General features: G+C 39.7%; 1 pseudogene; it reads left to right on the forward strand.

Annotated features, from left to right (window-relative positions):
* The first annotated feature begins 5,969 nt into the window (after positions 1-5,969).
* Positions 5,970-6,710, forward strand: LOC124102121 (olfactory receptor 7E24-like; annotated as a pseudogene).
* Positions 6,711-14,140: the final 7,430 nt, after the last annotated feature.

The raw sequence follows: 14,140 nt of genomic DNA on the forward strand, positions 1-14,140 counted from the left end.
GCTTCTCAATCTCTCCTGTTCCAACACCTTCTATAATATCTTGGTCAAGTATTTTCTTGGAGCAGTATATAGCCTTTTCCCCATCTCAGGGATCCTTTTCTCCTACTATAAAATTGTTTCAACCATTCTGAGGATGCCATCCTCAGTGGGGAAGTACAAAGCCTTCTCCACCTGTGGGTCTCACCTGGAAGTTGTTGGCTTATTTTTAGGAACAGCTTTTGGAGTGTACCTTGGTTCAGCTCCATCATATTCTCCCAGGAAGGGTGCAGTGGCCTCAGTGATGTACACTGTGGTCACCCCTATGCTCAACCCCTTCATCTATGGCCTGAGAAACAGTGACATTAAAAGTGTCCTGAGGAGGTGGTAGAAACAGCAGAAATGTCTAATATAGCACATGAAGAATCCAGTTGCACTGTTTATTAGAAAATCCAGAAAAGCTCAACATACAGTCCTTTAATCTGAATTTATAGTAATACTCAGAGGTTTAGTTTTTAGTTTTTCACATTCTTTTTTAATTTTTATTTTTAGTGAATGATAAGCCAGTTTTTATTTGGCTACTCATCAAGGTGGACTAGGCATCAGGCCCCTCCAAGTTTGCAGGTCCCAGGGCTGAGGCAGTTTAGGGGCAGTGCCACCAGGTGTCTTAGTGAGGGAGATCATTCCTCCCTGGTCTTCCTCCTGCTGTGCAACCTGGACTTTGCTTACTTCTCACACATGTCCTACTTCCGGAGCCTCAGGCTTCTTGCTGCTAGGTTCCAGCCTATTACCTGTTCTTCTCATCTGCTGCCCACACTTACAGCCTTCTGCACATTGTTCACAGGTTGTATCCTACCTGGTATGTGGGCCAGCTACAACTATTAAGACCTCCCTGCCCAAAGCACAGGCACGTCATCCTCAGGCTGGTGGAGGAGCCTGAGGGCCCCTGGTCATGAGTTCCCAAGCCAAAAAAATTCTCCTTGGCAGAGACTAGGGTCTCAGAGGCATCTTCCCTCTCCCTCACCTAAAACTGCCTCTGCAATCCCAACCTAGCCCTTAGAGTTGAGCCAAGTCTCCCCACAGCACCATCCACAGTGGAGCTCATGGTTTGGTAGTGGTCCTCCTGGAAACAGTCATTGCCAAGCAACCACAGCCAAACTCCTGAGCCTGTGCTCTTCCAGGACTCTGATTGGCTGTGGAGTGAACTGTATCCAGCATACATATGTGAGGCCAAAAAAAGCAGAGCCTTTTCTTCCTTTTTTTATTTTTTTTTTCTTTTCTAATTAGTTTCTCACATTCTTTGTTCAATGCCTGTAACTAATCTTTGAAGGAATGTTTGGGAATTTTTCACATTTGGAACCAATTATCACTTTGGAAAAATAAAAAATTTTGGAGATGTATCATGGTGTCAGTGTCATAAAAATACACATGTGATTAATGCTTCAATATATATACTTGATAAAGGTGAAATTGTAACTTTTTGTAGCTAAAATTTACCATAATAATACTAATATGAAAAAATCTTTAAAAAGAAATTAATATTAGAGAAGAACCTCGTTATTAGTTGATACAAACTGTGAACATTTATTGATGTCTATTTTCTCCTCCTCTTCTTCCTGATATGTTTCAACTACTTGGTAAATTGGACGCCTTAGGCATTGAGCCACCAAGTTCACACAATAGTCAACAATCAGTATGTGCCTCTTCTAGCCCTTCGACTTGAGGGCTCCAGTCCAGTGGGCTCCATACCTGCTCTTCTTGCTGTGGATGTCTGCATCAGGAAGCTCTTAGCTGAGCTTGTGTTGGTACTGCAAGGCTGATGTGGGGGCCACTGGGCATCAGGGACTTGGGGCTTTGGAGCTACTCTCCTTAGTTCTACATCAACAGAGCCCCAGTGTGAATCAGTAACTGCTGTGGGAGGTGAAGGGTGGAGGAAGGGCATTCCACAGCATTATTTCTTCACCATCATGAAGAGCATGCAGTTTGCCTATCAGATGGGAGAACAAGGGCCAGATGATGAGTGATGATTCTGTGAGTTCATAGGCTTGGTTGTGGTGTGCACAAGAGAAAGCTCCTGGAAAACCTTGTCTTATTCCTGCCACACACTGTCATCCACAATAGGAGAGAATGTGTGGTAAGCAATCCAAAAGATTTATGAAGTAGATGATGAGGATGAGGATGATATTTTATTGGGGATTACTGAGTGCCACTGCTAAACTATGTGTTATTTGCAGGTTGTTTGAATTCATGTGCAAAGTCTTCCCACAGTATAAGTGTCACACAATTTTATTTTAGACAGCAGGAAAGAGTACAGGTGTTTATATGAATTGTGATGGTGTTCCATAAGAACAACTGAAGCCACGTTTGAAATGTAGTGTGGGTTTGAGGCACATGGCATCTTGTCAGGCCAGTGCTGGAAGGTTGTCCCCTTCAAAAACAACAGTGGGTTGTACTTTCCTTTCTCTGCAAGATGGGCTTCCTTTTCATGTGTACTTCCCTTTGGGATTTCTGGTAGATCCCAATTCAGAGCAGTTATTTGGCAATTGATCCACTTCTGAAAGAATGGCTGAGATGAGACAAAAATTTAAGGTGAAGTAGGCACAAATAATCCAGCCCAGATCTCCCTGTTTCTGCTACTCCAAGATATCCTTGAAGCTGCCACATCCTCCTGCATTCTGGTTCCCAGCCCTATCCATATGAAGAGGAGACAAAGCAGGTCTGGACTGCATTACTACTCAGGAATTTGAAAAATGTGCCTGCAGCTAAGTCCCCTGGATTCAGCTTAAAATATTCTAATGGTTGGAAAACAGTGAAAAAGTTTAGTTCATCAGACCCCAGAGAGTCACAATTTAATTTAGGCTGCTGTTGGCTAGACTCATTTTAGTTTTTTCCTCCAACACCTGGCTGTTTGCTAGAGTCTCTGAAACAGCCATGTGATCCAAGGTGATTTCCAGTGCATCCAATGTCATTGAATCCAGATTAAATAGAAAACTTTGTTCTCTGTGTGGCTAATATGTGATGAAGGTGTAAAATATGGGCAAAAATTAGATAGTTATTAATAAAATGGAAAGGCGAATGTTCATACTACTCAACTGAAATATCTTTGGATCTAAAGTTAGTGTTTTCAATTTCTATAATGGTACATTTTCATACTACTCTTATGTAGGTGTATACTGAATATTTGGGGTGAAATGACCATCTCACCTTCATTTCTGATTCCTCAGAGCCTGTAGACCACATTAGACACAGGAGAAAAAATAGAGCAAAATGTGTTAAGCCCTTGCTCTTTGCTCAGGTCCTGGCCTTGCTCAGTGGGGTTTCTGCACACTGGTGCTGTCCTCTGTCCCTTCCTCCTCAGCAGGAATGTCCCACAGAGCCAGACAGATGATTGAGCAGATCTTGTCTGTGTCTATGCCATGAACACAGGAGCCCCTTACTTCTCCTTAACAGCATTTACAACCTCCAATTACTCAAGAACAATGGTGGGGACATCCATGAGACTAGGAAAAGCAGAGGATGAACAAGAGGAAGTGACAGGAGACCCTTAGAGCTTGGTCTGAGGTGTGTTTTAGAGTTTCACATCATTCCAATGCTGCAGAGTCATTTGAGCAGTTAATTTAACATTATTAATTTAATGACTGAATGCTTAAGTAATTTAACACTATTAATTTAATGACTGAATGCTTAATTAAAATTAAATGCTTTAATTAAAAAAAAAAACTTAATGACCAAATACCTGTCACTGAAATGTATGCTTCTTATGGTTCATATAGTGATTTTTGTTATTTATATTTTTACCTAATAAGAATTGGACATTAAAAGGAGATGTATCTTTAAATACTAAAAAAGAGAAAAAAGTAAACTGAGAACATAAGGTGCCTCCCAATTATAGCTAGGGTCCAAATCTTAAGTGGACCTTTGTTTTCTTTTCTTCATCTTCCTTCATTAATAGTAGGAAGTCCTTAGAGATGGGCATTGCATGGACTGATTAGTCTAATTGTGAGCTCTGTGTATTGAGCTTCCAAGGTCCTATATTAGTCCACAGTCAGCCTGGGCCTGCAGCATTTCACCAGATTGTTCTTGTCCAGTGCACTGCGTGGCTGTGTCCCCTGCTGTGAATCTGCATCAGGAAGCACTCAGCTGACAGCATATTCATGGGAATGCTGGGCACAGAGCCTGAGCCTTTGTTGGGCAACAAGTATGGGTAGGCTTTGGGATGGGCACTTCCATTTCATGACCAGTGGAGAATCAACTAACCCAATAAATGCAGCATCTGCTCTGGGATGTGCTAAGAATTACTGGGAGTAACATTTTCTCACCTTGAGGAAAAAACATCACTGTTTGAGTAGCCAGATGGAAGGACACCCACACGTACAGAATTGTATATGAATTCATAAAGTTTTGGTTTTTATTTAAGACGAGGGTATCAGATATCTTTAAAAAAATTCATTCTTACCCAAACTGGTTCTATTTTCCATAGAAACTCAACCACAAATGCACAAAATATGACAGTCCTTAAAATAATTTCCTAATCACTATGAAAGTGCTGTGACTGTGGTGATGACAGAAGCCAGAGATCATGAACTGAGGTGCAGGTTGTCCAGGCTGAGGGCTGAGCAGCCTGTTCTTGTCCTCTCTTCCATTCCATGTACAGCATCCTGCTCTGCTTTTGCACACCCAATTTAGTGTATTTTACAGTAAACAAAGAAAACCATTGTATTTATGCAACTCAGTTTTGTTAGGTGGGATAGAGAGTAGCCTGTTTGTGTTGGGCTATCTGACCATGAACACAGGGCATCCCAGGAGGATCCTGGAAGGCTGTCCCATGGGCAAGCCAATCAGCCATTTCACTCCCTTTCATTGCAGAAAGAGAGCCTTGCACACGGTGCTTTTCCTTGTGGGATTCCTGGGGATACAGGGCAGAAAAATATGGACACCTGCAACATGCTCTATGGAAGAATGGTCACAAGTCATAAGAGATGTCACAGTAGGGGAGGCTCACAATCATTCAACACAGGTCATACTTTGGGCCCCCTCCAGGACCTCCTTGAGCTCACCACATGCTCCTCCATGCTTGAAAACAGCCCTCTCACTCTCAAAGAAAACCTAAGGTCAGGTGTTGTTTTCATTCCTACTCATGAAACTGGAAGTATTTGTAAGATGTACTTGTATTAAGCCCTGTTGACCTGTGCTGAAAACTATCCAGTGGGAACAAATAAGCTAATTATTTCATATTATATTATTTTTGAAGAAAAAAAAATCCACAACAGAAGCAAATGAGAGGATCTAGAATAATGAGAATTCTTTCAGAAAATTGGAACACAATGCATTCTGCTTATGCTGCATTAACTTTAATTTAGTGGACATTAAAAGCAGTCCTTGCAATCATCTATATCTTCTCAAAGGTTTTTGCCAAAAGCCTTAGAACAAAATGAGGTATATCAAACTGCTTGTTAATTTTCCTTATAGAAAGGTCATTACTTATTATCTGATTTTTTTAAAACAGTAAGCTAAATTTCATTGTGATCATGAACTTCTTCTCTCCTTTGCTCCTGGATTTCTAATATTGCTCAGTTCAGTATCTCCAAGGTGAGTATAGAAAGAGGGTGAATGATTGAGGAAGTAATGATAAAGGAGACTGCGTATTTCACTGCCAAACATTATTATTGAAGATGTACAGACCTAAAGTGTGAGCACCTTGCTGGTTCATATTTGAATTCAATTGTTTATAGAATGTGTGGTACCTGTTTTATGTTTTTCTGTTTTCAAAGCTCCTTGTTTGTTTCAAAAGATGCCCAGGAAATATGCAAGCAAAAAATCTAACATGTCTCTCTAAATTCTATCTCATGGGACTCTCAGAGGACCCAGACCTGCAGCCCATCCTCTTTGGACTCTTCCTGTCCATGTACCTGGTCACAGTGCTTGGGAACCCGCTCATCATCCTGGTTGTCAGCTCTGACCCCCACCTCCACACCCCTATGTACTTCTTCCTCTCCAACCTGTCCTTGGCTGACATCTGCTTCATCTCCACCACGGTCCCAAAGATGATTGTGAACATCCAAACTCACAGCAGAGTCATCTCCTATGGGGGCTGCCTGACACAGATGTCTCTTTTTCTCCTTCTTGGTTATATGGATTATATGCTTCTGACTGTGATGGCCTATGACAGGTTTGTGGCCATCTGCCACCCACTGCATTATCAGGTCATTATGAGCCCTCACCTCTGTGGCTTCTTAGTTTTGGGGTCCTTTTTTCTGTGCCTCTTTGATTCTCAGCTGCACAATTTGATGATCTTACAAATTATCAGTTTCAAGCATGTGGAAATTTCTAGTTTCTTCTGTGACCCTTCTCAACTCCTGAATCTTTCTTGTTCTGACACCTTCTCTAATAACATTGCCAAGTATTTTCTTGCAGCCATCTATGGCCTGTTTCCTCTCTCAGGGATCTTTTTCACTTACTATAAAATTATTTCCTCCATTCTGAGGATCCCTTCTTCAGGTGGGAAGTGAAAAGCCTTCTCCACCTGTGGCTCTCACCTGGCAGTTGTTGGCTTATTTTTAGGAACTGCCTCTGCAGTGTACCTTGGATCAGCTGCATCACAAATTCTCAAAAAAGATGTGGTGGCCTCAGTGATGTTCACTGTGGTCACCCCCATGCTGAACCCTTTCATCTACAGCCTCAGGAACAGGGACATTAAAAGTGCCCTGAGGAGGCTGCATAGTAGGGCACTCTGACCTCAGGACCTGTGGTCTCTGGTTGCAATGCATGCCACAAATTCAGCAAAAGTCGATGCCTGGACCTGGCATTATGCCCTGTATGCTATTTTCTCATCAATTTTTTATAGTAGAATGGTTGGATCTCATGTTGGGAAGGGATATTTTGTTGTTTTCATACTGGGAACATTAGGTTTTACTTGGGTAAGATAGAATAATGGAGATAAACAATAGTGATTGTTTCACAACTATGTGCATATTTAATGCCACTCAGCTATTCATTTAACAGTGATAATGACAAGTTTTTACAATTTAAATTTACCATAATGAAAGAGACCCAAAAAGCTCGTGTTAAAAAAGGAAACAATTGAAAGAAATCAATAGTACAGATGAACTTCTTTTTTACTAACAATTGCTGAAAAACATTAGTTGATATTCATCGTTCTTTCATGACACTGTAGAGCCTGTGATATGCTCACATAGTGACCAGTAAGAAATTTTATGTTTTTAACCTCCAAGGTCACACCACAGTCAATGAGCAGCCTGTGCCTCCAGCATTTCTGTTTGATGGCTCCAGTCAGGTGGGCCCCACACTGTGTTTCTTCTCACCCTGGTTGTGTCTATTAGGAAGCCCCTACCTGAGCATGCACAGATGTCAGCCCTAAAGATGAGGTGGGAGGCCCCTGGGTACCAGCCATGTGGAATCCACTCTCCTTTGTCATGACCACCTGAGCCAGTGTAAATAGGTAAATGCTGAAGGAGGTGAGGATGGAGGAAGGACAAACATGCAGTGTGGCTGCCCAGAGGGGAGAGCACTGCACAGTGTCAGTCATGGGGACTGAGAGTTGAGGCATGTGTGTGATATCCATGGTGGTGGTGAGCATGGCGGCAATCTCACTATAGTTTTCCTTTCCTCCCTCACTGATCCTTCTTACCACACACTGTCATCTGTAAATGAAGGGCATGTGCTCCTTCACACTGACCTTAGCACTCACTCTATGTAGGTGAGGAGGAGGAGGTGGACCTGGATGAGGACAGCATCCAAACATATGATCCTTCCACAAGAGATCCCTGAGTGCCAGGCACTGAATTGTGTGCTATTTGTAGATTCTTAAATTCATCTGCAAAATCTTCACCAAGGCATAAGTGCCAGGTTATTGTATTTGACAGAATAGAGAGGATCAGGTATTTTTGTAACTTGGGCTAGCAGTTTAAGTCAAATAACTGAAGTTATGTGTGAAATGCACTGTGGATTTGTGACACATGGCATCTTGGTAGGACAATGCTGGCAGATTGTCCCTTCCACAAGCAACCCTGTGTCATTTTCTGTCCCTTCAGAATGGGACTCTATTTCTCTGTGCCCTTCACTTGGGATTTCCAGTAGATCCCAGGACTAACACTTGCACTAATTCTGGAAAAGTGGCTTAAATGAGATGGCAATCTATGGTTAAGTGGGCACAAATCAACCATCCCTGAGTTCCCTGTGTCCCCCTCTGCAGGACACCCTTGCTGCTGCCACATCCTCCTGAATTCTGGGAATCAGCCCTCTTCTTTGGAGGAAGCAAAGCATGTCATGATTTCATGACTACTCAGGGACTTGGAAGGGATTAAGACTGTATTTGGTAGGTGCCTGCAGCTAAGACCTCTGGATTCAGGTTAAAATATTGTGATGGATGAAAAACAGTGAAAAGATTAGCATCTCACACTGAGATTCATGATTTGATTTCATTTTCTGTTGTCTCAGTTGGTTTTTTGTAAACTTGGGGAAGGTTGTTAGTGTCTCTGTTACTCAGCAATGTCATCCAAGGTGATTTCTAGTTGATACAATGTTATTGAATCCAGATTAATGAGCAAACTTGTGCTCCCTACGTGATTAATATAGGAGAAGGTATAAAATATGGGCAAATATGACCTAGATAGTTATTAATAATATGGATATATGCTAATCTTAATACTATTAAAATATCTTGTGACCTAATTTACAGGTTTCACATTTCCAAAATACCCCTCTGTAGTTATATGATGTGTATTTGTGATAGAATCACCAACTCTTTCACTACTGATATCAAAGGGCCCATACCATGTTTGGCACAAGGAGTTAAACAATTTTTTTTTTTAAGTTTTAATCATTGAATAGACCCTGCTCTGTGCACAGGTCCTGGCCATACTCAGTGGGGTTTCAACACACTGGTGCCCTCTCTGTACCTTCATCCTACTCAGGAATATCCCTCAGAGGCAGTGACAAGATTGAGCACCTCTTGTTTGTGTCTGTGTCATGGACACATGAGCCCCATAATTCCCCTTCACAGCATATACATCATTCAATTGCTCATGAACAATTGCAGAGATGTTCAAAAGCCTATGACAAATAAAATAGGTACAAAGGGGAATAACAGGAGACCCTTAGAGCTTGGTCTTAGACACACTTTAGAGTTTCACCTAATTCCAATGCTGCAGTGTCCATTGACACTGTACTGTATTCTTCAATAGATTCACTATTTTCCTGATGACTGAATGTTAAAGTTAAAAAAAAAAAAAGAAAAGAAACAGGGCCTGGGGCTTTGGCTCAGCAGTAGAATCACATCGGTTACACATCCACATTTTTACATGATGCCATATTAGTAACTGTTGTATTCTGCTACCTTTCCTATCCTGTACTATCCCCCCTCCCCTCCCCTCCCATCTTCTCTCTCTACCCCATCTACTGTAATTCATTTCTCTCCTTGTTTTTTTCCCATTCCCCTAAGAACCTCTTATATGTAATTTTGTATAACAATGAGGGTCTCCTTCCATTTCCATGCAATTTCCCTTTTCTCTCCCTTTCCCTCCCACCTCATGTCTCTGTTTAATGTTAATCTTTTCTCCTGCTCTTCCTCCCTGCTCTGTTCTTAGCTGCTCTCATTATATCAAAGAAGACATTTGGCATTTGTTTTTTAGGGATTGGCTAGCTTCACTTAGCATAATCTGCTCTAATGCCATCCATTTCCCTGCAAATTCCAAGATTTTGTCATTTTTTAGTGCTGCATAATACTCCATTGTGTATAAATGCCACATTTTTTTGTATCCATTCATCTATTGAAGGGGATCTGGGTTGGTTCCACAGTCTTGCTATTGTGAATTGTGCTGCTATGAACATCGATGTGGCATTATCCCTGTAGTACGCTCTTTTAAGGTCTTCAGGGAATAGTCCAAGAAGGGCAATAGCTGGGTCAAATGGTCTTTCCATTCCCAGCTTTCCCAGGAATCTCCATACTGCTTTCCAAATTGGCCCCACCAATTTACATTCCCACCAGCAATGTAGAAGAGTACCCTTTTCCCCACATCCTCACCAGCACTTATTGTTGTTTGACTTCATAATGGCTGCCAATCTTACTGGAGTGAGATGGTATCTTAGGGTGGTTTTGATTTGTATTTCTCTGACTGCTAGAGATGGTGAGCATTTTTTCATGTACTTGTTGATTGATTGTATGTCCTCCTCTGAGAAGTGTCTGTTCAGGTCCTTGGCCCATTTGTTGATTGGGTTATTTGTTTTCTTATTGTTTAATTTTTTGAGTTCTTTGTATACTCTGGATATTAGGGCTCTATCTAAAGTGCGAGGAGTAAAGATTTGTTCCCATGATGTAGGCTCCCTATTTACCTCTCTTATTGTTTCTCTTGCTGAGAAAAAAACTTTTTAGTGTAAGTAAGTCCCATTTGTTGATTCTTGTTATTAACTCTTGTGCTATGGGTGACCTATTAAGGAATTTGGAGCCCTACCCCACAATATGTAGATCGGAGCCAACTTTTTCTTCTATCAGACGCAGAGTCTCTGATTTGATATCAAGCTCCTTGATCCATTTTGAGTTAACTTTTGTGCATGGCGAGAGAAGGGGATTCAGTTTCATTTTGTTGCATATGGATTTCCAGTTTTCCCAGCACCATTTGTTGAAGATGCTATCCTTCCTCCATTGCATGCTTTTAGCACCTTTATCAAATATAAGATAGTTGTAACTTTGTGGATTAGTCTCTGTGTCCTCTATTCTGTACCATCGGTCCACCCGCCTGTTTTGGTACCAGTACCATGCTTTTTTTGTTACTATTGCTCTGTAGTATAGTTTGAAATCTGGTTTTGCTATGCTGCCTGATTCACACTTCCTGCTTAGAGTTGCTTTTGCTATTCTGGGTCTTTTATTTTTCCATATGAATTTCATAATTGCTTTATCTATTTCTACAAGAAATGCCATTGGGATTTTGATTGACATTGCATTAAACCTATAGAGAACTTTTGGTAATATTGCCCTTTTGATGATGTTAATTCTGCCTATCCATGAACAGGGTATATTTTTCCATCTTCTAAGATCTTCTTCTATTTCTCTTTAGGGTTCTGTAGTTTTCATTGTATAAATCTTTCACCTCTTTTGTTAGGTTGATTCCCAAGTACTTTATTTTTTTGAGGATATTGTGAATGGGGTGTTTTTCCTCATTTCTGTTTCAGAAGTTTTGTTGCTGATATACAGAAATGCCTTTGATTTATGCGTGTTGATTTTATATCTTGCCACTTTGCTGAATTCATTTACTAGTTCTAGTAGTTTTTTTGTAGACCCTTTTGGGTCTTCTAGGTATAGAATCATGTCTTCTGCAAACAGTGATAATTTAAGTTCTTCTTTTCCTATTTTGATGCCTTTAATTTCTTTCGTCTGTCTAATTGCTCTGGCCAGTGTTTCGAGAACTACGTTGAACAGAAGTGGTGAGAGAGGGCATCCGTGTCTTGTTCCAGATTTTAGGGGGAATGCCTTCAATTTTTCTCCATTCAGAATGATGCTAGCCTGAGGCTTAGCATAGATAGCTTTTACAATATTGAGGTAAGTTCCTGTTATCCCTAGTTTTTCTAGTGTTTTGAACATAAAGGGATGCTGTACTTTGTTGAATGCTTTTTCTACATCTATTGAGATGATCATATGGTTCTTATCTTTAAGTCTATTGATGTGGTGAATAACATTTATTGATTTCCGTATATTGAACCATCCTAGCATCCCAGGGATGAATCCTACTTGATCATGGTGCACAATTTTTTTGATGTGTTTTTGTATCCGATTCACCAGAATTTTATTGAGGATTTTTGCATCTAGGTTCATTAGAGATATTGGTCTGTGGTTTTATTTCTTTGAAGTGTCTCTGTCTGGTTTCAGAATCAGAGTGATGTTGGCCTCATAGAATGAATTTGGAAGAGCTCCCTCTTTTTCTATTTCCTGAAATAACTTGAAAAGTATTGGTATTAATTATTCTTTAAAGGTTTTGTAAAACTCTGCTGTATACCCATCCGGTCCTGGGCTTTTCTTGGTTGGTAGTATTTTGATGGCTTCTTCTATTTCATCCATTGATATTGGTCTGTTCAAATTGTGTGTATCCTCCTGACTCAGTCTGGGCAAATCATATGACTTAAGAAATTTATCAATGTCTTCACTATCTTCTATTTTATTGGAATATAGGTTTTCAAAATAATTCCTAATTATCTTCTGTATTTCTGTAGTATCTATTGTGATGTTGCCTTTTTCATCCCGTATGTTAGTAATTTGGGTTCTGTCTCTTCTTCTCTTCGTTAGCATGGCTAAGGGTCTGTTGATCTTATTTATTTTTTCGAAGAACTATCTTTAACTTTGTCAATTTTTTCAATAGTTTCTTTTGTTTCAATTTCGTTGATTTCCGCTCTGATTTTAATTATTTCTTGCCTTCTGCTACATTTGCTGTTGTTTTGCTCTTCCTTTTCTAGTGCTTTGAGATGAAGTGTGAGCTCATTTATTTGTTGTTTTTTTTTCTTTTTTTGAGGAATGACTTCCAGGAGATGAATTTCCCTCGTAAAACTGCTTTCATTGTGTCCCATAGATTCTGATATGTTGTGTCTGTATTTTTATTTATTCTTAAGAATTTTTTGATTTCCTCCTTTATGTCTTCCGTAACCCATTGATCATTCAGTAACATATTGTTCATTTTCCATGTGATGTAGGATTTTTCCTTCCTTCTTTTATCATTGATTTCCAGTTTCATTTCATTATGATCAGATAAAAAGCATGGTATTATCTCCACCCCTTTATATTTACTGATGGTTGCCCGATGGCATAAAATATGGTCTATTTTTTAGAAGGATCCATGTGCTGCTGAGAAAAAAGTATATCCACTTTATGATGGTTGATCTATTCTATATATGTCAGTTAAGTCTAGATTATTGATTGTGATATTTAGTTCTATAGTTTCTTTATTCAACTTTTGTTTGGAGGATCTGTCCAATGGTGAGAGAAGTGTGTTGAAGTCACCCATAATTATTGTGTTGTGGTCTATTTGATTCTTGAACTTGAGGAGAGTTTGTTTTAGGAACGTCACAGCACCATTATATGGTGCATAAATATTGATAATTGTTATGTCTTGTTGTTGAATGGTTCCTTTTAACAGTATATAATGTCATTCCTTATCCCTTTTGATTAACTTAGTCTTGAAGTCGATTTTATTTGATATGAAGATAGCCACCCCTGCTTGCTTAAGAGGACCGTGTGTGTGTTATATTTTCTCCCAATTTTCACCTTCAGCCTGTGTATGTCTTTTCAAATCAGATGTGTTTCCTGGAGGCAGCATATTGTTGGATTTGTTTTTTTTTAATCCATGTTACTAGCCTATGTCACTTTATTGGAGAGTTTAAGCCATTAACGTTTACAGTTACTATTGATATATGATTTGTACTTCCAGCCATGTTTGATTATTTATCTTTGTTTTAATTTAGTTTGTTTCTCCATGATTAGCTTTCTCCCTGCCCTCTGTCTTTACTGAGGCACTTCCCACTGTTGGTTTTGGTTATTGATTTTCATTTCTTCCTCGTGTAGTGTTTTGCAATGCTGGTTTTCTGGCTGCAAATTCTTTTAACTTTTGTTTATCATGAAAGATTTTTATTTCGTTGTCATACCTGAAGCTTAATTTTGCTGGATACAAAATTCTTGGTTGGCATCCATTGTCTTTCAGTGTTTGAAATACGTTGTTCCAGGATCTTCTTCCTTTCAGCATCTGTGATGAAAAATCCATTGTTAACCTTATTGGTTTACCCCTGAATGTAATCTGCCTCCTTTCTCTTGTAGCTTTTAATATTTTTTCTTTGTTCTGTATGTTGGATATCTTCATAATAATGTGTCTTGGAGTTGGTCTACTGTGATTTTGTATGTTCTGTGTCCTGTATGCATCTACAATTTGTATATCCGTTTCCTTTTTTATTTCTGGAAAGTTTTCTATAATTATTTCATTCAGCAGGTTGCTCATTCCCTTTGTTTGAACCTCTATACCTTCCTCTATTCCGATGACTCTTAAGTTTGGTATTTTTATGTTATCCCATATCTCTTGGATGTTTTTCTAGTGATTTTTTACCAGCCTTTCTGAGTTGGCTAGACTCTTTTCAGGATGATATATTTTGTCTTCATTATCTGACATTCTGG

The sequence above is a fragment of the Marmota monax genome, unplaced genomic scaffold (assembly GCF_021218885.2).
Source record: "Marmota monax isolate L192 unplaced genomic scaffold, Marmota_monax_Labrador192_F-V1.1 WCK01_AAM20220418_F8-fsc00618, whole genome shotgun sequence".
Classification (NCBI taxonomy): Eukaryota; Metazoa; Chordata; class Mammalia; order Rodentia; family Sciuridae; genus Marmota; species Marmota monax.